The 21,998-nt window shown below is 33.3% G+C and overlaps 1 long non-coding RNA gene across 3 annotated transcripts in view; it reads left to right on the top strand.

Annotated features, from left to right (window-relative positions):
- Nucleotides 1–21,998, top strand: part of LOC140600664 (uncharacterized) — a 138,116-nt gene that overhangs the window by 10,041 nt on the left and 106,077 nt on the right. Inside the window, exon 4 of one of the 3 annotated variants that reach the window (XR_012003836.1) lies at nucleotides 4,265–4,647. The exons of the other annotated variants lie outside the window; for them this stretch is intronic. This is a non-coding gene — a long non-coding RNA (uncharacterized lncRNA). Of the gene's footprint in view, nucleotides 1–4,264; nucleotides 4,648–21,998 lie in introns of those variants that run through there. 3 annotated transcript variants of the gene reach the window in all.

Below are 21,998 nucleotides of genomic sequence, written 5' to 3'. Positions count from 1 at the left end.
GCATATCCCCAAGATGCCTATTTTATGAAGCCAGCAAGGATATTCAGAAAAATTTTCCATCACATATTTCATATCCTAGGATTGCCAATCTCATCAGAAAGACAATACTGGACTGATTCCAATTATCAGGCAAATGATAGTAGTGTAAAAAAAATCAATGGACATTTGAAGATCACTTATCAACATCTATTTCAAATTACTGAAATATTGATGTAAGAAACTCAAGATATTTAAAATATGTATACATTGTTGGATAAAAGAAACTAGACAGATTAACAAAACAATGAGAACAAAACAAATAGATCTAAATAAATATTTTTAATATATAATCTGTAAGTCTATATACTTGTTACAGTATTTATTCTTTTGCTTAAAAGTTAACTGGAACTACTTTTATAAGACTGTATTTGGAATAGTTTAGAAAAAAAGAAGTGACTCTTTTTTTTTCAATCAAACCTTACTTTTGACCCCTAAAGCTTTGTAACAAGATTAGTTCATAAAAACTACTGGGTATAGAAATTATTTTTGACAATAGAAATCAATTAAATCATAGTTCCAAGGAATCTATTTCCTCTCCTCCCACAAAAAAAAAAAAAAAAAAAAGAAAGAAAGAAAAAAAAAAATAAGAAAAAGAGGTAATACAGAACCAAAAGACAATCCCAGATATCCCAGGAAAGATTTATATAACATCATTATAATAAACAGTAAATTATATGTTAATTTTAATGGAAAAATCATTTTGGATAGTATATATATTCATATATATGTGAATTAATATATATTCATATTTATATGTATCATATATATTTTTATACTCATTGGGATTCCTACAATGTAGACTGTTCTACGGGGGGTATCCATCATTTTTCTGTGGTATTGGGTTTTTTCCCTAAATTTCCTTTTTATTTTTTTAAACATTTTATTTATTTTTTCATGAGAGACACAGAGAGAGAGAGGCAGAGACACACAGGCAGAGGGAGAAGCAGGCTCCATGCAGGGAGCCCAACGTGAGACTCCATCACAGGACTCCAGGATGCCCTGGCCCAAAGGCAGGCGCTCAACTGCTGAGACACCCAGGCATCCCTTTTCCCTAAATTTCGAAGAAGCCATTAAGAAAGCATAATCTTATGTTAACAAGATAAAGATAACTGTGGGAGGAAAACAGATTGTTATATTACTAATCAGGAGCAAATGCCTTTTAAAAATCACTTTGAATTACCAAAATTTGTAGACGTTGGAAAGTAACTATCAACATTCTTTAAAAAGCTTGATAGATGACTTGGAATAAGAAAAATCCTAAATAATCACTCTTTTCAGTGTGTTTGCTATGTTGTCCCTATTACTGACTTGAAAACATGAAACTTCATGTGACAGAAATTGTTGACTTTCTATGAGGAAGAAACTTTGTTTTCTTACACTGGTAAAAGGAACTTGATTTTATTCCAGTATCCCTTAGCATTATGCTCAGGTAAGGTGGACTCCGCCTGATAATAAATCATAACTAGTCCTGGCTAATGAATGATGGGAGTCTGCATGTAGCCATTGGACATAGAAGGTTATTGGGAGCTTATAAGCCTGACTTACTCTATGATCAATGAGATGACATGAAGAGAAACCCTGCCTTTTCTTATTACTTTTGGGCATTGTTATGAGGCTATCAACTTGGAGCTTTGATAGCTATGATGTGGCTACAGAAAAGAACCAAAATAAAAATAAAAGGCACTCCTTATGCACCTTAGCATTTGCTGATCTGTTGAATTAACCAAATCTAAAAACCTTTACTTCCAGAAATCTTATTATGCAAGATTATTAACTCTTATTTTTAAAAAAACACTTTTAGGCAGGTCTTCTGTTATCTGCAGCAAAAACATATCTTGTGAACTCCAAATGAAATCATTAGCTTTAATCAAATATCTGCCAGCTTAATTGTACTATTACATGCAGAGGGAGAAAAAAACAACAGTAGAATGGCCCTAGCCCACAAGAAGTTTCTATTTAAGAACTTTTATTTAAAAATCTTGTATCTTATATACTTGTTAATACACTCGCTGGCATTATCTCTTACTGTAACAATAAAGCTTTAATTAAGTACTGACAATGTATAAATACTTTCCTAGATGCTATGGGAAATACTCTGATCTCATGGAGTCTCATTCCCCTCTTAATTTTCAAAGGGAAAATGTTTATTTGCTCTTCACCCATATTCTAAAAATCTATTGCAATAGAGTATCAAAACAGATTTGAAGTGATCCATTAAAATTGGTAAGGAAACATGACAAGAAGGAGAGCCATGTCAGAGGAGAGTTCTCTATCACAAAGTCTTATTGTAAGTCAAGAAAAATTTGCTGTAATACATGGAATTGGAATAGACAAACAGACCAAAAATAATGTTATGCATTAAATAGTAACAAGAAGGATAAACATGAAAATCTACTGAGAACATAACCCAAAGAAAAGAAGCAGTTGATTCCCAATCTCTTATGAGCTTCTAGTTAGTTGGCCAGACAAGAAATAATAGGTATCGGCAAAGATATGGAGAAAAGGGAAACTTTGTACATTTTTGGTGGGAAAGTAAGTTACTTCAATCAGTATGAAAAACAGTTTGGAAGTTCCTAAAAAATTAGAAAGAAGACTACTTATCCAGCAATCCCACTCTGTGTGTATATCTGAAGGAAATGAAATCATTGTCTCAAAGAGGTATCTGCACCCTCATGTTCACTGAGGCATTGTTTAAAAATACCCAAGACATGGAAACAACCAAAGTGCCCAATGATGGATTAATGGATAAAGTTAATGTGGTATAAATATACAATGGAATACTATTCTGCCAGAAGGAAAAGGGGGAGCCTGCTATTTGTGACATGTATGGAATAAGGGCATGATGCTGAGTGAAATAAGTCAGACAGTAAAAGACAAATACTGTATGATACCACTTATGTGTGGAATCTCAAAACATCTAACTCATAAAAGAGAACAGACTGATGGTTACCAGAATTGGGAATGGGGGATCTGAGGGAAAATGGGTCAGAATGTACAAATTTCTAGTTATAAATAAGTCCTGGTGATATAATGTATAGCATGGTGACTATAGGTAGAAATATTATGTTGTATATTTGAAAGTTGTTACGAGAGTATAGCTTAAAAGTTCTTATCACAAGAAAAATAAGTAACTCTGTTAGGTGATAGATGTTAACTAAACTTATTGTGTTAATAATTTCACAATACATACCTATACCAAATCATTATGTTGTATACATTAAACTAATACAATGTTATATGTCAACTTTATGCCTCAATAAAACTGGGGAGAAACAGTTAAGGAACAAGAGAAAGGAAGAATGTGGAGCTATAAGAATTTTTATATACTGCTGAAGAATGTGTGTATTTCTATAACCAGTATGAAAGACATTTGTCAATATTTAGTAAACTTGAAAAGAGCCATACCCTGTAACTCAGCAGCTTTTATCCTGATTTTATAACCTAGGAAATCTCACACACATTTGCAAAAATAAATACATAAAACAATTTCTAACATTTTTGGAGAAAATAAAAAAGAACTTACAAACCAGTATCATGTGTTGTTTATTGATTTTATATCTATTTATCTATATTTTAAATCGAGGCATGTATATATAAATATATAGAGAGAGATAGATAGATAGTCTTCAATATAGCCATTCTTTGTTGTGAAAAAATTATAGACCATTTCATTTTCTCTTTGTTATTTAATAAAGAACACTGGAATGTAAATTAGTTATACCATAATAATGTTAAAGTAAGTAACCCATATTTTATAGTAGTTATTAGTTGCAACAAAATGCCTGAGACAAAGTAAGTACTTCACAGATTATGATACACTAGTGTGTTCAGGCAGTAAGTCTGACAACTAGTTTCTGGATGACAAAAGCTAGTCAAAATCATCTCAGAAGATTTGAGGAAAAAGAACAAAACATAACATGAATTATTAATTTATGTAATCCAGAATAAGGGAAGTGAGAGACTACTACTAAATTCAAATCACAATTGTTGTGATTGAATTGTTTCTACTTTATAAATTGTTTATATTTATTGAATATATGTATATATATTACCTATATAATCAATTGCATAATTAGTATTGGATGTTGCAAGGTAAGTCTAATTGAACAGTAGCATAGTATTTGTACAAGATATTGAAATCCTTTAAATGAGGAGCAATTAATACAGCTGAGGCCACAGAGATGAATCTTAGTAAGAGAAATTATGATTTTATCTTCAATTACAGGAAGCATGGCATCCCTGTGGAAGAAGATTTTGAAGTTTGTTGTATAATTCTGGAGGAGAAAACAGACTGATTTGATACAAATTTCAGGAAGCTATTTTAGTGTAGTATAAAGAAGACATTCTAACAAATAAAGCTATACAGCAATGGAAATAACTAGACTGTGAGGTAGTGGATACTAATCTCAGGAAAATTCAAAATTTATATGGTAACATGCTGTACTTAAAGAAACCTTGACTATGTAATCTTAAGAATTTTCCACCTATAGAATTACATTTTTATGTAACTCTAATTTGATAGTGTTAAGTAGTGCTTCATCTAGTTCTGGCCTCATGTGACACCTATGGAAAAAAAACGGATTAGCTCTCTTACTTCAGAATGCTCAGGGATAGGAATGGGAAAAGTGAATAAACATACCTATCTTGAGTAATTAAGTAACAGATTATGAAATCACCTGTCACAGTTGTTAGTACAAAAGCAGTAATCAAGAAATACATTATTGATTGTTCAGTGTTGTCAGTGTTCTGGATTTTGACCATTCTACTAGGTATGTATTGGTATGTCACTTTAATTTGCATTTTCCTGATGACATGTTTTGAGCATCTTTTCACGTGACTGCTTACCATCTGTATATCTTCTTGGGTGAAGTATCTTTTAAAGTCTTTGGCCCATTTTTTAATTAAGTTCTTTATTTTCTTATTGTGGAGTTTTAAGTTTGTACATTTTGAACAACAATCTTTTATCAGTTATGTCTTTTGCATGTAAACATTTTGTTCCAACCTGTGGCTTGTCTTATCATTCTCTTGACACCGTCTTCACAGAGCTGAGTTTTAAGAGTAATGAAGTCCAGCTTATCAATCATTTCTGTCATAGGTTGTTCCTTTGCTGTTATGTCTGAGAAGTCATTACCATATCCAACTTATCTAGGATTTTCTCCTATGCTATCTTCTAAGAATGTTGTAGTTCTGTGTTTTACATTTAGGTCTGTGATCTATTTTGAGTTAATGTCTGTGAAGGCTGTAAGGTTTGTGTCTTGTTTTATATATATATATATACATACCCAGTTGTTCCAGCACCATCTGTTGGAAAGATTATGTTTACACTATTGTGTTATCGTTGCTCCCTTGTCAGAGATCAGTTAAATATGCTTATATGGATCCAGTTCTAGACTTTCGATTCTGCTCCATTGTCCTATTTATATATACCACACTATCTTGATTATAGTAGCTTTATAATTTGTCCATTTTCTAATTGGGTTATTTTTTTTTGTTTCTGTGTTATATGACTTCCTTATATATTTGGGTGTTAATTTTTATTAGATATATGGTTTAGAAATACATTCTTCTATTTGTAGATTGACTTTTCAATTTGTTGCTTTTTTTCCGTTGTTGTGCAGAAAGCTTTTTATATGATGTGCAGAAGCTTTTTATTTGATGTAGTTTTGCTTGTTTATTTCTGCTTTTGTTGCCTTGCTTTTGGGGTCATAAAAAAATTTCTAAGATGCATGTCAAGGAGATTTCTCCTCTATGTTTTTTAGGACTTTAATGGATTAAGGTCTTACATTTAAGTCTTTAATCCAGTTTGAGTTGATTTTTGTGTATGATATAAGATAGGGGTCATTTTCTAAGTGGAAACTGTAGGGGAAAAAAATATTCCCCAGTGCATAAGACTAAACCATTATATTTAACCTAATATAAACTACTCTCCCTAATCACTTCTCCATGTTTAATAAAGAACAAGGTAAGGATGCTTATTTTGTTTCTACTTCTTACTTTTCTTCCCTCACTGGGGTAAAGCCAAATTCTCTAAGTTATATATACAGTTTCAATACCACAATAATTTTTATGAGCTTCAAAATACTCTCTATGATTTTGAAATCTTATTTCTGGCATCTGAAGACTTGCCATTCCAGATTTCATGTTTGGCCATATATGTAAAAATTATCATATTTTACTCAGAAAAGTTAGAGAATGAGGCCTAAATGGTCTCTGTCCACCTTTGAAAGGGACACCTAAATGCCACTTTAAATCAAAAGTTAAGATAGGTGTTTTTACTACACTTATTTCACAGATGATGAAACTATGGCTTAGAGAGAATTACTGACTTTTCCAGGAAAAAAAAATGAATTTTTATGAATTAAATTTGAATTTATTCTTCAGAGCTAATGTGATGTATAGTCTGAAAGCAGATTTTGTATACAAATGTATTTACATTTCAAAAGGGTGCATAAACAGGTAAAAGGAAAATCAAGGTAAATATAACCAAAGACTGCAAAATAAAAATAATAATAGCATTAATGGAAAAGCCCCACATGAGCTGAGATAGGAAAATTGCTAAGTTAGACATAAATGCTTCTTTTTTTTATTTTTAGCACAAAAAAATCAAGGAAAAAACAGTTCTTCATCTTGGTGCCAGTGGAGAAGCTGTGATGATTTTCTAATTTTGTTAATATTTGAGATTTTACCAAGGAAGTATTGAAAGTGCTAAATGATGAATCTAGAAAATCAGAAAATGTAATCAGTATTTGGCTTTTGTCTTCTCCATCAAGTAAAATGACCACTGGACTAAAATAGGAGCATAAATACAAATACTGGGAGCCGCTTTCCAGATGATGTTCATGGTGGATCAGGATATTTTATGTGAGCAACCAGCCATTTGAATCATTTCAAGTTCCCCAGCAGACGAATTTGACACTGGAGTGAAGAACTAGTAAGCAAGATCTCTGAAATGGACAGTGGTGATCATTGAGCCATTATTGTAAATAGGAGAATAATATGTGTAAAATTGGCAAATTTCATTTTGACTTTTACAATGGAGACTCAAAATGGAGTTAACAAGCTGTGGACTGGTTCACAAAATGTTGAACCTAGGCAAGATTCTATAATCAAGGACCACTAACATATGGTTCAGGTCACTTGGGATCACACTAAACCCATTCATTTCCCTGGGAAATATAATAGATGAATAGATATTAGAAAAATCAGACAGACATAGGGATCAGTAATGCATTTGATAGTATTTCTTATACTTGAAGTTGCAAAGGAAAGATGGTGGCAACAACAATTTATTGGCTAAGAAATCAAACAATGGTGCCTAAATATAAGTTGGATTTTGGTCAACTGGTTGAGTGATTTCTTGTGGTTACCTCAGGATCTTACATACAGACTATTGTACCTAATCTACTTTTATGACATGTTAATAATAGAGATGTCATGTTTATCAAATTTATGGATAACATGCAGCAAATTTAATATTTAAATTACTATATGATTTGAACAATGTATTTGGAATGGTGATAGACCTCAAAATCATGTAAAATGACCATATAATTCTGAATAATGATATTCCATAATGCACATGCTAAAAATAGAGGGCAGGGTACAAAGTAATAGTTCTTTTTCTAACAAAAATTCATAGATGAGTGGAAAATATCCCCCTGGTAAGAAAATAAAGGAATAAGATGCTTGAGTAAAAATATAAGACATTCATAAAGTAGAAGTCCTTTATGAAAGATATAACTATTTTGCTTCTTATCCATATATTTTAAATTAATCAAGTTAGGACAACACATAGCTGAGCACCTGAAGATTTCAGAAAGGAACAAAATAAAACATGAGATTTCAAGAAGAGAGGATAAATAAGTGTCCAAGTAAGGAAGAATGCATTATCAATGTGTTTGGGAACCAAATATATTCCTCTTGTATTTAGTCATCATAATGAAATCAATGACAGTCAGATGTTTACAAAATATGAATTTGGTGAAGATCATCATATAATTTGCACAAATGCTTTCTGATAATCAAAAGCACTAGTGCCCCCCCTAACATAAACATGGGATCAAGGATGTAGGATTGATCAAAAAGGTTTGGTAAGCTTTGCCTTTTATTTCCCTTAGCTTAGGCATCTAAACCCTTATAGGGATCTGGACCAGCAATTTACCTGAAATTGAATTTTGGAGTAAAAGAGGCTCATACTGTTTCTCTAAAAGAAAGAATTAAGTTCAGTAATTTACACAGTGTTTCCACTTTTGTCATTTTGATCTCCTGTGAGAGAGGTTGTAGTCTTCTATATAAAGGAATCATTAACTATATTATTTCCCAAGGATTCAACTAATTAGAAAAAGAAGTTGAACTAGAACTTAATTTTAAATAACAGCCAATTGCCTTTCCACTTATATAAATGGCAATTACATAAATTCATTTATAATCTATTTTTATGGAGTGTTTATGGATGAAATGTTATTATATATTGAAGAAATAGTAAAGCAAAAATGAAGCACAATTTTTGACACAATAAGGCTTAGAGTGGCTCTCAACATAATTGCTACCTGATATATTTCAGACTGGTTTTCTAGCTTATTTGAAATGTGATGATGTTCTGAGTGGTCTCCTAAATTACTTTTGTGATCTTGACACCCCTATGTGCCTCTAAATACTATGCTTTTATGAGCACACAATGGATTCCAAATATTTACTTCTTTTAAGTACACAGCATGTTATTGAAGCCAAAGTTTACTGGATTACTAGGTTCAATACAGGGCAATTTCTTGAATGTTATGATTTTGCCATCACAAATGCTAAATGAAGAACAAAGAAGAGATACTGGAAAGGTGTCAGTGATGGATGAAGTGAAAGATTGCTTTGGAATCAATAGGATAACTTCCTTAAGATTTCACACTAACTGTTGCATGAATGTCATTGTTAGGGAGAAAAATCTGACAAAATAAGGTATACTAAATGTCAGTGCAGCGCTAGTATCAGTTGAACATAATGAATACTTAATTTAGCTTACTCTAAAAATCAAAAAATCAAAGGTAGGTATATAAGATATGAAACAGTTGTTATTAACAAAATGAAGCACATTTCTGCCAAAGTGGCACTTAACTAATTGACCCAGAAGTTAATATATAGAAATATTTATTTTGAAAGGACTTATAAATAATATATCAAAATGTATATAGAAAGGGATGTGACGTTGAAATAAAAAAATTAGCCAGTATGGTAGTCTAATGATTTATTCTGGAAAATAGAGATATATTTCTCTCTTGGAATATATTTTTAAGCACTTCTTCCCCTCCCTTATCTCTCCCTTCTCATACTCCTCTCTTGACTACAAGAAGGAAAAAATAATCACATTATCCACACAAAAAAGCATAGTAAATAGATCATATTACTCCTGTTTTTCAGGTAAAGAAAGTAAATTAGAAGAATTATATAATTGGCTCCTTGTCATATTTTGAGTAAATATTAAAATCTGACAGTGTACATGTAATGTCCTCTTCTTAGTTTGTAAAGAAAAAAAATTACAGACTTATCACCACTTTCAGGATCATGACAGAAATCAGGTTTCTGTACCTGGAATGCTCTAACACTGAAAATTAGTAGATTCAGAGAAAGAACAAGGTGGCCCTCAGAATTTTGTATGTGATGAATAACATGTAGTGCATGTATTGGAAAGGAAAGAAAAGTTGTCTAAAGTGGAATAAGATCCACTTTTAATACAATGTATGCTCACAAACAGATACCAGGTTTAGACTTTTAAAGTAAGATAGAAAGCATGAAAAAAGTAAAAAACAAAACAAAACAAAAAGGTAGGGTGGAGAGATGAGTACACCCATCTAGCTACACAAGGAAAGAAAAGAAGCAAAATTGAGTTAAGAAGTAGGTTAGAAAAAAAAAAAAAAAAAGAAGTAGGTTAGAGTTTAAAAAGCACCTAACTAAATCTGCATGAAAGTGTAAAACAGTCACAGAGAAAAATGAAAGTAGGTCATTAGACAAAATATTGCCAGGCTTTCTGCTTCAGGAAAAGAAATTACATAATGGAACATTTGAAGTGCCACTGAAGTCATGACTGTTTTTCTAGTCAATACTGTCTATTCATACTCATTGCATATTATTGTCTGGTGAGTGTGATAAGTTAAAGATAATTTGAGATTATTAATAGAATAATATATCCTTTCATGTATAAATGTAAACACAAGATCAAGTTAATGTAAGTTTAGCCTCTGTGGATCCATATTGAAATTTTCTGGGAACAAATCAAGGAGACATTTATAATTGCGCTGTGAAATTGAACTTAATCACCACTTGGGTTCTGGAGAATATAAAAGTAGTTAATTGAATTGGCAAAGTGGACTTCCAAAGGTATGGACAGGACTTGTGAAAAAGGTTACTTCTGTTCCCCAAGGGAGAGAAAAACCCTTGTTTAATAAAACATCTAACAGTTTATCACATTATGTTTAGAGAAACATCAAAAAAGAATGATAAATGCCAAGTTTCAACATCCTGTTCACTTGAATCCAGCCTGTGAATACATCTTGTTTGGCATTATAAGCAATGAAGAAGACAGGAAGACCAGTTAGAAGGCAGCTCCACTCTTCATGGCAAGACATAAGATTTATTCCAGAACATAACTGAAGAAATAAAATTTAGGGGAAATTTAACAAATATAATTATAAAAACAGTTTAGTGATTGATTGGATATGAAGTAAGTTAAATTGAGGGAATCGATTAGGATATGTGATGTCACTCTCTGACAGAAAACACAGGAGTAGCCCCTAGTTAGGATGGAAAAATTATGAAGTTCAATTCGAAGGCACTGAATCTGAGAGGCCTGTGGAACATCCAAGTAGAAATATTCATTTTTAAGGGCTGGATATTGAGATTTGAATATCAGTCATTTAAGTCTTTAAAGTATTTTAATGACTTTCCATTAATTCTTTTCTAAAGTTAATTTACTTTCCACAAAGCATGCTTTATACAACGTAGGAATTTTGAATTTTCTAAATTAGGATAAACATGGAAAACTTAAGTAATTGATCTGGATGATTCCAAGTAATAAAATGTGATTACTCAATTATTATATATCACGTAGTTTACTTATAAATCCAGGAAAGTCAAGAAACTATTGAGCATTAGATTTTCAGAAAGGGCATAGAAGACGGTCTGTATTTCTAAAGGACATATAAGAAGGTCTGTTTTGGAAAAAAGATAAAATACACCATCATGCAAAGTAGAAATCACACACAAACAATAGAATAAGCTTAGTTTGCAACTGTAAGAAAAATAACAGAAATATCTAAGTTTTATCTAAGCAGAAAGAGATTGATCAGAGATAACTCCTGAGTTAAAACATAGAACTTTTATGGGGTACCTCGGTGGCTCAGTCAGTTAAATGTCTGACTCTTGGTTTCAGGTCAGGTCATGATCTCATGTGTCCTGAGACTGAGCTTCTTGTGGGGCTCTGCATTCAGCAGGGAGTCTGCCTGAAGATTCTCCCCCTCTGCCCTTCCCCCATTCACTACCTCCACAGGGCATACATGCACTCTCAGTGCATACATGCACTCTCACAAATAAATAAATAAATCTTAAAAACAATCAGAGAGAGCCTTATATTATCTCTGGCATTATCATAGTGCAATGGAGAATTTAATGAAGTAAGTTCAGTAAATGAAAGATCTGAGGCAATAAATTAAGAAAATATCATAAGCCATGGGACTTATAGTAGAACTCAGAGATATACCAGTGTATTAGATTTCTAACCACACCCCTTTTCCATTAAGTTAATTTGCCTTCTGATGAGAATGTTGCTTAGAGGTGACTATAAATAATCTTTGAAATATTTCTTCTTTGATGGGTGATTCATATTATAAGGAATGATCTAATTTTGGAGACCTTTCCAGGTGTATCTCAATTCTGTGAGAGACCAAACTGAATGATGTAAAGTGTTAATCTATCGAACTTAGTCAGATCTGGGTTGATATTATTCAACATTTTGCTAGGCATTTGATTAAGAGCAAATGTTTTAGCATTTTTGAGATGGGGGTGTGATTTTAAAATGACAATAAAAACAAATACTTTCTAAGTTTGTAGTAAAAATAAAATGACAGAATAACATGAATAGCCAAAGAAAGTAAATCCTCAAATACTAGCAGTAGTCTTATTTATTCATTTTTCACAAGGGTTAACACTTGTAATTGGGGAAGGAAAAAGATTAATTTCAAATCTCAGTAGTGCATCTTCGTCCCCTCAATTTAGGCAGAACACTTCTGCTTTCACTTTTCCTCAGGGTAGAATGTGACAGTCATGCATATGTTAGAAGGATTCATTTCCAGTGTCTTTATGCTCTTTGTCAGGGGACATAGGCAGTATGCACTTGACTATAAACATTAATGCCTTGCTCTGAAGTGAAATTTAATTTTAACTGCTCTATGTTTTTCAATTAGTGAGAGTTGACCAGATTATACTGGATTGGGACACTCAGAGACTCCAGCTAATGGAGAAGCTATTACTCAGTTTTGAAAAAGAATTCAGGTGACTCTTACACAAGGAACTAAGAATTATGTCTCAGACAGGACCTATGTCATTTCCAAGTATAACTTTTAGTTCCACTCATCCCCTAAATGACCAGGAAGTACAATCTTGTCATGGTTCCAGAAGACAGAGCCACAATTAGTTAGCAAACAGAATAAATAACTACCAGAGTTACAACTTAATATATACATATGTGTTGAGAACATGTTGTATGAGAAAAATTCTGGGTATGGAAAGCAACTTTCTTTTTCTGTTATAGAAGTACATTATCTGTCTCAAGTTATGCTGCCGCCTGACCAAAAAAAAAAAAAAAAAAAATTAACCTATTAATTGCCTGAAAATTTAGTCACTTCCAGGGTTTCTTAGTCATTCTTAGTCATTAGAGATTTAAACTGAGCCAAATTAGCATTTTTTACCATCTGCAGAAAAGATAATCAGGGATATGTGGAGTGAGATCATGGAAGCACATATAACTTGGCATTTACTGTTTAGTACCTAAGGTCTGGTTGTTTATTCATCATCTACAAGGTTGTTCTCATAAAATGTACCATAAGATGGTATAGTAGCAGGAAACCAGGCTCTCTCTCTTATACTAAAATCAAAAGGAGAAAATAAAACAGAATTAGGTGTGGCCTCAAAAGTAGAAGTTAACAGAAGAGACAAAACAGTCTGAACAGATAATACAGAGTTCCTAGCAAGTACCAAAAGAATGATTATCAATATAGAATGCTCGAAAATTTGCTGAGCAAGATATCTAGCCCTCCAAGTTAGATTTCAGTTAAAAAAAAAACAAAACACTCAAGTCTTAGTCTACCCACAACCAATAAGTAGTTATAACAATAGTTCTATTTATATTAGATCTAAATTTCAATAAAAGTTAAAATTTATTAAGTGTTTATCAAGGTTGGTTTCTTATGTTAATGCACTTAATGTCCACTGTTGCCTTTTGTTTTGTTTTTGTAAAGATTTTATTTATTTATTCATGAGAGACACAGAGAGAGATCGACAGAGAGAGAAGCAGGCTCCATGCAGGGAGCCTGACGTGAGACTCGATTCCGGGTCTCCAGGATCACGCCCCGGACTAAAGGCAGCGCTAAACCGCTGAGCCACCGGGCTGCCCTCACTGTTGCTTTTAATTCCCATAATTATTTTATGAGGTCAGAATGAAATTTATGCTCATTTTAAGGATGCATAATATTTAGGGAGACTGAGCTGCTGAGTGTCAAAGAAAGGACGCATGTTTAGATCTTTCTTACTCCAACTGCATGCTCCTAACCACCACAATGTTTTTTGTTTGCTATTTTCAACTTATTTGGTGTCATTTTGCAAATATGGCACATTTACATATATTCAGATTTCATCAGTTCGTATATCAGTTAATTTATGAATGGAAGTACTTATGAGACTCCCTTGTGCCCTAAGTTTGTGATTTCATCTTCTAATAGCTATTTTAACATGAACAAATCATTAAGTTTTTGTGTGTCTCTGCTTTCTCAACAAAGCAAATAGAGGTAAAACAGAGATTAAATAATTGCCTTTCCAATCTTACAATGTTATTTTGGTTACCCAACTAGCTACTATGTAGAGGACACTTAAAAATTTTAAAATTATTACCGAAGGGGTTTGACATTCCACAAGGAAAGAGTGAAATATTAAAAAGATAAGGATTAGCCTATAAAAGCAATGTTCAAAAGGTAATTCTGAAACTACTAGGCACATACAAAGCATCCAAAAGAGAAGTATTTGGAAACTTATCTGGTAATGTTGGACTATAATAATACAATGAGGCAAAATATTAGCATCAAAGAGTATTTCAAAGATAAACTCAGCTTCAAATCACCAGAGGAAAAAAACAAATCTTAACCATCTCCAAATTCCATAACCTCATGTTAGGTGCCCAGTGCTTTACTTGTTAACACATTGAAGAAAATGGCTAAGTATTCTATTTTCATGAGTGCAGTGAGTACAACACTAACTCTGCCTCAGTTTCCTGGATTGAAACAATCATGACAACTTTCCAATTGATATATGAATAAAAAGTTGGGTAGCCTAAGGCAATGATGGACAGGAACCTTCAATTTTAAAGCAGTGTCAAGAAGATATTCACTATAGAGGACAAAGAAGATAAGAATAAAACTCCTGAGAATTATACTAGGAAAACATATAAGGCTATATGTTGAGAATAACAGACTTAATCTCTTAATTGTAGACACATTTCCTCTTACATTAACGGATCTGTAAGTAAATGCACAAACACAATTGCAATACCAGAAAGCTGCAGATATATCAATTTAGGTGATTTGTAACACACAGAAACGGGAAAGTACAAAGTACAAGTTTTTTGTCATGTTAATTAGGGTAACTCCCCATTTCACACAGTCAATAAAAATTCAAGCCAATTACCCATATCTGTGCAAGCTGTGAGAGTAATCAATGTTCACAGTCCAGTTGTGAGTTAGGAGATTCCAGCATTAAGGTTTCAGACAAGAAGATAAGAGTCTGACTAAATCTATATGTCTTTCATCATAAACAGGTGCTACCAGAACTAATTATAATAGGTCAGTGAATCAGCTGCTAAATTTAAAATGTCTATTGTCAATAGTATTTACAAGTACTCAAAAAAAAAGTCCAAGTAGCTTTTGAAATCATTTTATTGATGCATGAGTAACTAGGTTTTGAATATCCACCATCTGTCCCAAAATGTGCTGCTGTTAGCTCCTGTCCTCTTTCCTCTTCACTAATTGCTCAGATCTATACATTCACCCTTATCCCCAAGGAACCCACATGTTCCAAATCAATTCTTGTTTGAATGTCAAAGCTAGGGCAGTATGGTTATCAATAGCCTTAGGTGTGCTCATCATTAGAATTAGCCCACTGTTTTGAAACCTGTTTGGCCACAGTGAGTGATCCCAAGGCACCTGTTAGTATCCTAGCTAAAGCTTTCCCATTTAATCTGGTCTCACTTACTCCATTACATAAACACTCCAGACTAACTGATGGTGTTTAGATTTGGATCTCACTGCCTCTAACTCACATTTCCTAGTCAGCCTGAACCCCTAAGCCCATGGGAATTCCCCTGAAACTTTCTTGAGCTTTTGCTAATGCAGTGAGCTGAACTCTACTTCTCAAAATCCACACATTGCTTTCCCAGTCGTTGCTCAAGATCATACCTAGATTATATAAATTTTTCCAACCGAGGAAGAGAAGATCCCACTTTTCTACTCCTCTGACCTGGTAGGAAAAAAGTACCTTAAATTACAAGCAGATGGGAACCCAGAAAGTTATCATTATCCTTCCATGGAAGTTAATAATCTGACACTCACAGTCACTGAGATGTTGACGGAAGTGAAGACTTCCATGATTCATTACTAGGATAGTCACCCTGAAAATCTCATGTTAATTCTTTCCCAGGACAGCCTGACAGCAATGGAGTAATAGGCGATATGGAGTCACATTAAGGAGAGCTCTGAATATTAGGAAGAAGAATTTGCAATTTATCTGATATGTTGTTTCCCAAGTGAGAAGAATCCAAATCAAAGTAGAGTTTTAGTTTGGCGACCATACATTGATTCACTCAGAAAAGATCTGGTTTTTACTTAGGTCTGGTATAACTTTTAATAGTGCTATCTTTTCCTCCCAAGATTTTATTTATTTAATTTGAGAGAGAGAGAGAGAGAGAGAGAGAGAGAGAGAAGCAATAGAGGGAGAGGTAGAGACTCTCAAGCAGACTCCACACTGAGCACATGGAATCCAATCCTGAGATTATGATCTGATCTAAAACCAAGAGTCAGATGCTTTATGACTGAGCCATCCAGGTACCTCAATAATGCTACCTTTTCATTCTTGAGATATTCTTTGGACAAAAAAATATTGTCACAATATATTTTAGATGTTAAAGTACTGAGGTAACTTAGATTAATGGACAAAGTGTTCATTGTCTATAATCCCCTTGAACAGACATTGGCCAAAAAAAAAAAAAAAAAAATGTTTTGCTCGGTATCCTTTACCTACCATCCTCTGGTTTAGCAAATATGCTCTTGGTTCACATTTCTCCTCAATTATCCCACTTCTGCTTAGGAGAGCTCTTGTTGTATGTGGATGAAAATAGAATGATTTCATAGTTCTGATTTGTCTGGGGATTAATATTCTGTAATTGCTTATCATATTGTTCAAAAGAGCATTGGTTTTCCCCATAATAACTTTTACCATTTTATTATTGAAACTTGATATTTAATTATGCTACACTTATTTTGTTTTCCAGATGCCCTTTGCTTTCCTGTTTTAATTATAGCACCACGGGGGAAAAAAGGAAGATAGGTTTTTACCTGTTTCCCCATGAACTTTCAGATATAATTAACCATTTAAACCTTTAAACAGTTACTAGGAAATGTGAGATGTGTACTCAGATATCCAACCCTCACATTAAAATTTAGATTTAAGTCCCAATAATTTAGAAATTTCTGTATCGGCTCTGAAAACTGTGAATGGTGTAGCATATATCTCTTCTAGATATAAAGATGAAGAGACTACACTCTCCCATACCATCACACAACATTCCCCCGTGAGAGATAGAAGTACCTCCTAAAATAAGTAGGATAAGAAAGCTCATGGAGATTTGTAAAGATTCTTAATCGAAATATATATTTGGCTGCTTTACCTCAATAGCATCTAAACCTATCAGAAAAGTATGGGCTTATCCCTGAAGCAGGGGACAATAGCACTGAGTTTATTTATAGGATATCCCTGGCACAGAGGTGGTTTAAGTAGAAAGACAGATACTTGCAGTTTGCCTTGGTGAAGGGGCCTCACCTACAGAGAAAAACATGGTGCAGAGAAACACCTGATTGAGATGGCCTGTACTTCTGACTCTATCATTCTATGTCCAGATTATTATTTTAATAGCAATCACTGACACCATGAGAAAATCAAAATAATTTTGTAGAGATCTATATATAGATCTCTAGGGGATCTCTGGGTGGCTCAGTGATTTAGCACCTGCCTTCAGCCCAGGGCATGATCCTGGAGTCCCGGGATCAAGTCCCACATCAGGCTCTCTGTATAGAGCCTGCTTCTCCCTCTGCCTGTGTCTCTGCCTCTCTCTCTCTCTCTCTCTTTCTCTCTTTCTCTCTCTGTGTCTCTCATGAATAAATAAATAAATAAATATAGATCTCTGTATATATGTAGAGATACCAGTCCTTACTAGGCATATTTTTTAAGGGAGAGTACATCAGAAAAAAAGTGGCTTATGAAAATACTTATTAATAAGAAAGATAAAACATCAATTCAAAATGCTAAGCAAAAGTATAGTTTTAAAATGATTTACCATACAAATAAAAGAATATTTTAGGATCATAATTCCCATTTAATCCAAATAGATTTATGAGGCAAAAGATATTTTAAAAATAAGACAAATAACTAAAAAAACTAAACAAAATATATGAAATAATGGAACCCAGGACATCAAGCAGTAGAGAACTATGATCCCTAAAAGATAGGGAAAATGAATCAAGCGCTTATTGATTGTAGCTTATTGTCTAGAGAAAATCTCCAGAGGTCCAATATGAGAAACACATGCAGAACCCATAGTCTCCTGCAGTTGAGGAGATAGAGCTTAGAATCTGGAGAAGCCAAGGAGACTAGTATACACTGGGCACTGGGCAGAATAGCAGAAAAAAGAGAGCTGCACAAAGAGGGAATTCTATGAATCTACATGGCTCTTATAGTTGTCTTTTCCTGACTCTTTGAATTTCTAATAATTTCTGATTTTATGTCAGTTACGAATTTTACCTTGTTGGATGCTGGATATTTTTATATTCCTATAAATATTATTAAACTTTGTTTTTTGAAACCATTTTATCCTTTCAGGACTTGCTTTTAAGTTTGCTACATGGGAGCAGAACAACATTAATCTGGGTTTAATTTTTTTTCATGCTCATAAGGTAAAACATTTATACTCAACATGATGGTCTCTGTAATATGATGGTTTGAGTTTGGATAGTGATTCCAGATGCTGTTCTTGCCATTGTCTGATTTCTGATATTGTTCCTGCTAATCCTTTTGGGTGGTTCTTTCCTCTACCCTTTGGTATTTCCTCAGATGCAGGTAGTGACCATTACTCATTTGAATTCTCTTTAAGATCATCAGATTGGATTTAAAAACCTAGACCTGGGATCCCTGGGTGGCACAGCGGTTTGGCGCCTGCCTTTGGCCCGGGGCGTGATCCTGGAGACCCGGGATCGAATCCCACATCGGGCTCCCCGTGCATGGAGCCTGCTTCTCCTTAAAAAAAAAAAAAAAAAAAAAAAAAAAAAAAAAAAAAACCTAGACCATATATGCCTAGGCCTATAAAACTCATTTGAGTACAAGCATAAAGGTAGGGCAGCCCTGGTGGCTCAGTGGTTTAGCGCTGCCTTCGGCCCAGGGTGTGATTCTGGAGACCCTGCATGGAGCCTGTTTCCCCTCTGCCTGTGCCTCTGCCTCCCTCTCTCTCTCTCTCTCTCTCTCTCTCTGTGTCTGTCATGAATAAATAAATAAAATCTTTAAAAAAAACCCAATAAAGGTAAAAGTTTGGAAAATATATAATGTTAACATTGATCAAAGAAAGTTGGAATAGTAATATTAGTGTCAGAATAAGGAGACTTCAGACTGAAGTTTCTAAACAGGAATAAAAAGTATCATTTAAGGTAATGTGGTCAATTCATAAAGATAACAATCTTGTGTATGCACTTAACAGGAGAGTTTTAAAGTATCAAAAGCAAAACTGACAGAACTGCAAGGAGAAATCTTATTGTAGACAAATCTTCAAATACAGTTAGAGATTTCAATATTTCTGTCTCATAATTAATAGTATAAGTAGAGACAGAAAATCAAATATAAGCTATAGAAGACTTGAACAACACTATCAACCAATTTTGCCTAATTCATATTTATACAGTAGTCCAAACAAGAACAGCAGCAGAATATACATCTTTTTTTATGTGCACATGGAGCATTTATATAGACCCAATTCTTTGCTTTAAATATTTTCAATAAATAAATTTAAAAAGATTCAAGCCATACAAAGTATATTTTTTCATCAAAATAGAATTAAAATAGAAATCAATAACAAAAAAAATTGAGGATTCTCAAATGCTTGGAAAATAAATAACACAATTCTAAAGAATGAGTCCAAGGTGATACAAATAATGAAATCTAAAAAGTATTTGAAACTAGATGAAAATGAAAGTACAACATATTAAAATTTGCAGGATGCAACTAAAATAGTATTTAGTAAGGAATTTACAGAACAGAATTCTCTATTAGAAAGGAAGACAGACTGAATAAAAAATCAATGTTCAAAGCTCAGATGTTTTGAGGGACTGCACAGGGCCTGGTTTCTGTCTTCCCTGAATCTCATGTTGATAGGAAAGAGTTCTAGGATGGAGACCTACTATAAGTAGGAGAAAAACCACCAACTCCTGGATTCTTCCTGGGAAGAAAGATTGGATGCATGTGTCCAATATTCAGGTTTTTTGAGTGGCCTGACTGAAAGTCTAGTTTCTGTCTCACCTGAGACAGAGCACTGACAGAACCCAGCATATGCCAGCAGCATAGAGGCTGTTGAGAACAAAAGGGTAAGGAACTTTGTGGCAGTCCAGAGAATTTGCAGTACTGTACATGTACATTAGAGGGAGCAACTGATCATGAGAGCCTGGGGGGATAAAAAACAAACCTGCAAGTCTCTCTAATTATGAATTTACTAGCACAAGTCCAGAGGAAATTCATACACTGGAAATGTTCAAAGGGCCCCAGGATCTCTAGCTGGACTTATTGGGGAAGTTCTTTATCTGTCGGAGGACTGTCTGTAAGAGGTGATAGAGGTAGCTGTTTGTTTTCAAATGTGCAGAGCCTAGCACAAAGTTACCGAACATATGAAGAAAGAAAAGCCTGGCACAAAGGAACAATATAATTTTCCAGAAACCAACCCTACAGTAGGAGGAATATGAATTACCAAAAGAGAATTCAAAATAACCATCATAAAGATGATCAAAAGCTCAGTAAGACAGTGAACAAATAAATAATATCAACAAAGAAAACAATTAACAAAATCAGAATATCAACAAAAATTAAAAAAATTAAAGCAATAATGAAACAAAGTTTGAAGCTGGAAAATACAATAACAGAATTGAAAAATTCATGAGAGGGATTCAACAAAAACCTGATCAAATATAAGAAAGAATCTGCAAATTTGAAGATAGATCATTTGAAATTATCCCGTCAAAGCATAAAAAGAAAGGAAAAGAGTTAAGATACCCTAAGAGACTTATAGGACAACTTTAAACAGGCCAACATTATGCACATTACCCAAATCATGAAATAATAGAAAGAGAAAGAGGCAGAAAGCTTATCAAAAAAATAATAATAATTGTCAAAAACTTCCCAAAATTGGGGGAAGAAAATGTACATTTAGATTTGAGAAGCCTAGTGTACTCTAACTATGATGAAATCAAAGAAATTCAAACTGAGACACATTATAATCAAACTGTCAAAAGTCAAAATAGAGATTTTTGAAATAAAAAGAGATAAATGACATATAAGAGAACTCTCATAAGACTATCAGTGGATTTCTCTGAAGAAAACTTGCAGGCCAGAAGGGAATGGGATGATAAAAAGCAAAGTACAAAAAAGAAAAAAAAAAAAAAAACAACTATCAACCAAGAATAATAGAACCAACCAAACTGTCCCTCAAAAAGTTAAAGAGAAGTAGTCTTAAATAAATAAAAGCTAGGAGAATTCATCACCAACAGATCTGCCTTGTAAGAAATAATACAGAGAGCCCTTCAATTTGAAGCAAAAGAACTCTAGATATTAACATGAAAGTATGAAGCTTACTGGAAAAGGAAAATATATAGACAAATACAGAATGCTATAATACTTTAATGGTGGTAATTAATTTTAAAAGACACGTTTTTTAAAAAAATGTAATTATAAAATATATTAATGGTTAAGCAATACAAAAAAGATAATTTGTGCCATCAAAGACAAAATGTGCAGGAAGATAAGTAAAATAATAGAGTTTTTGTGTCCAACTGAAGTTACTATCAGTTTAAAATAGATTGTTATAATTATGTTTTAGGTATGCCCCATGGTAACCCCATGGTAACAACAACAACAAAAAAATACCTATAGAAAATGCAAAAAAGAAAATGAAAAAGGAATCAAAGCAGGTTACTACAAAAAGACAAAACACAAAGATAGCATGAGAGGATGAGAGATCAAAAAAGCTGCAGAATCAGACATAAAATGATTAACAAAGAGTCAATACTAAGTCCTTCTCTACCAGTTATTACTTGAAATGAATTAAACTCCCTAATTAAAAAAAAATAGGGTGGCTAAATGGATTTTTAAAAATCAAACTAAATTGTCTATAAGAGAAACACTCCTTA

Source organism: Canis lupus, chromosome 12 (assembly GCF_048164855.1).
Source record: "Canis lupus baileyi chromosome 12, mCanLup2.hap1, whole genome shotgun sequence".
Lineage (NCBI taxonomy): Eukaryota > Metazoa > Chordata > Mammalia > Carnivora > Canidae > Canis > Canis lupus.
The sequence above is the reverse complement of the archived record's forward strand: the minus strand, read 5'-3'. Positions and strand labels throughout refer to the sequence as shown.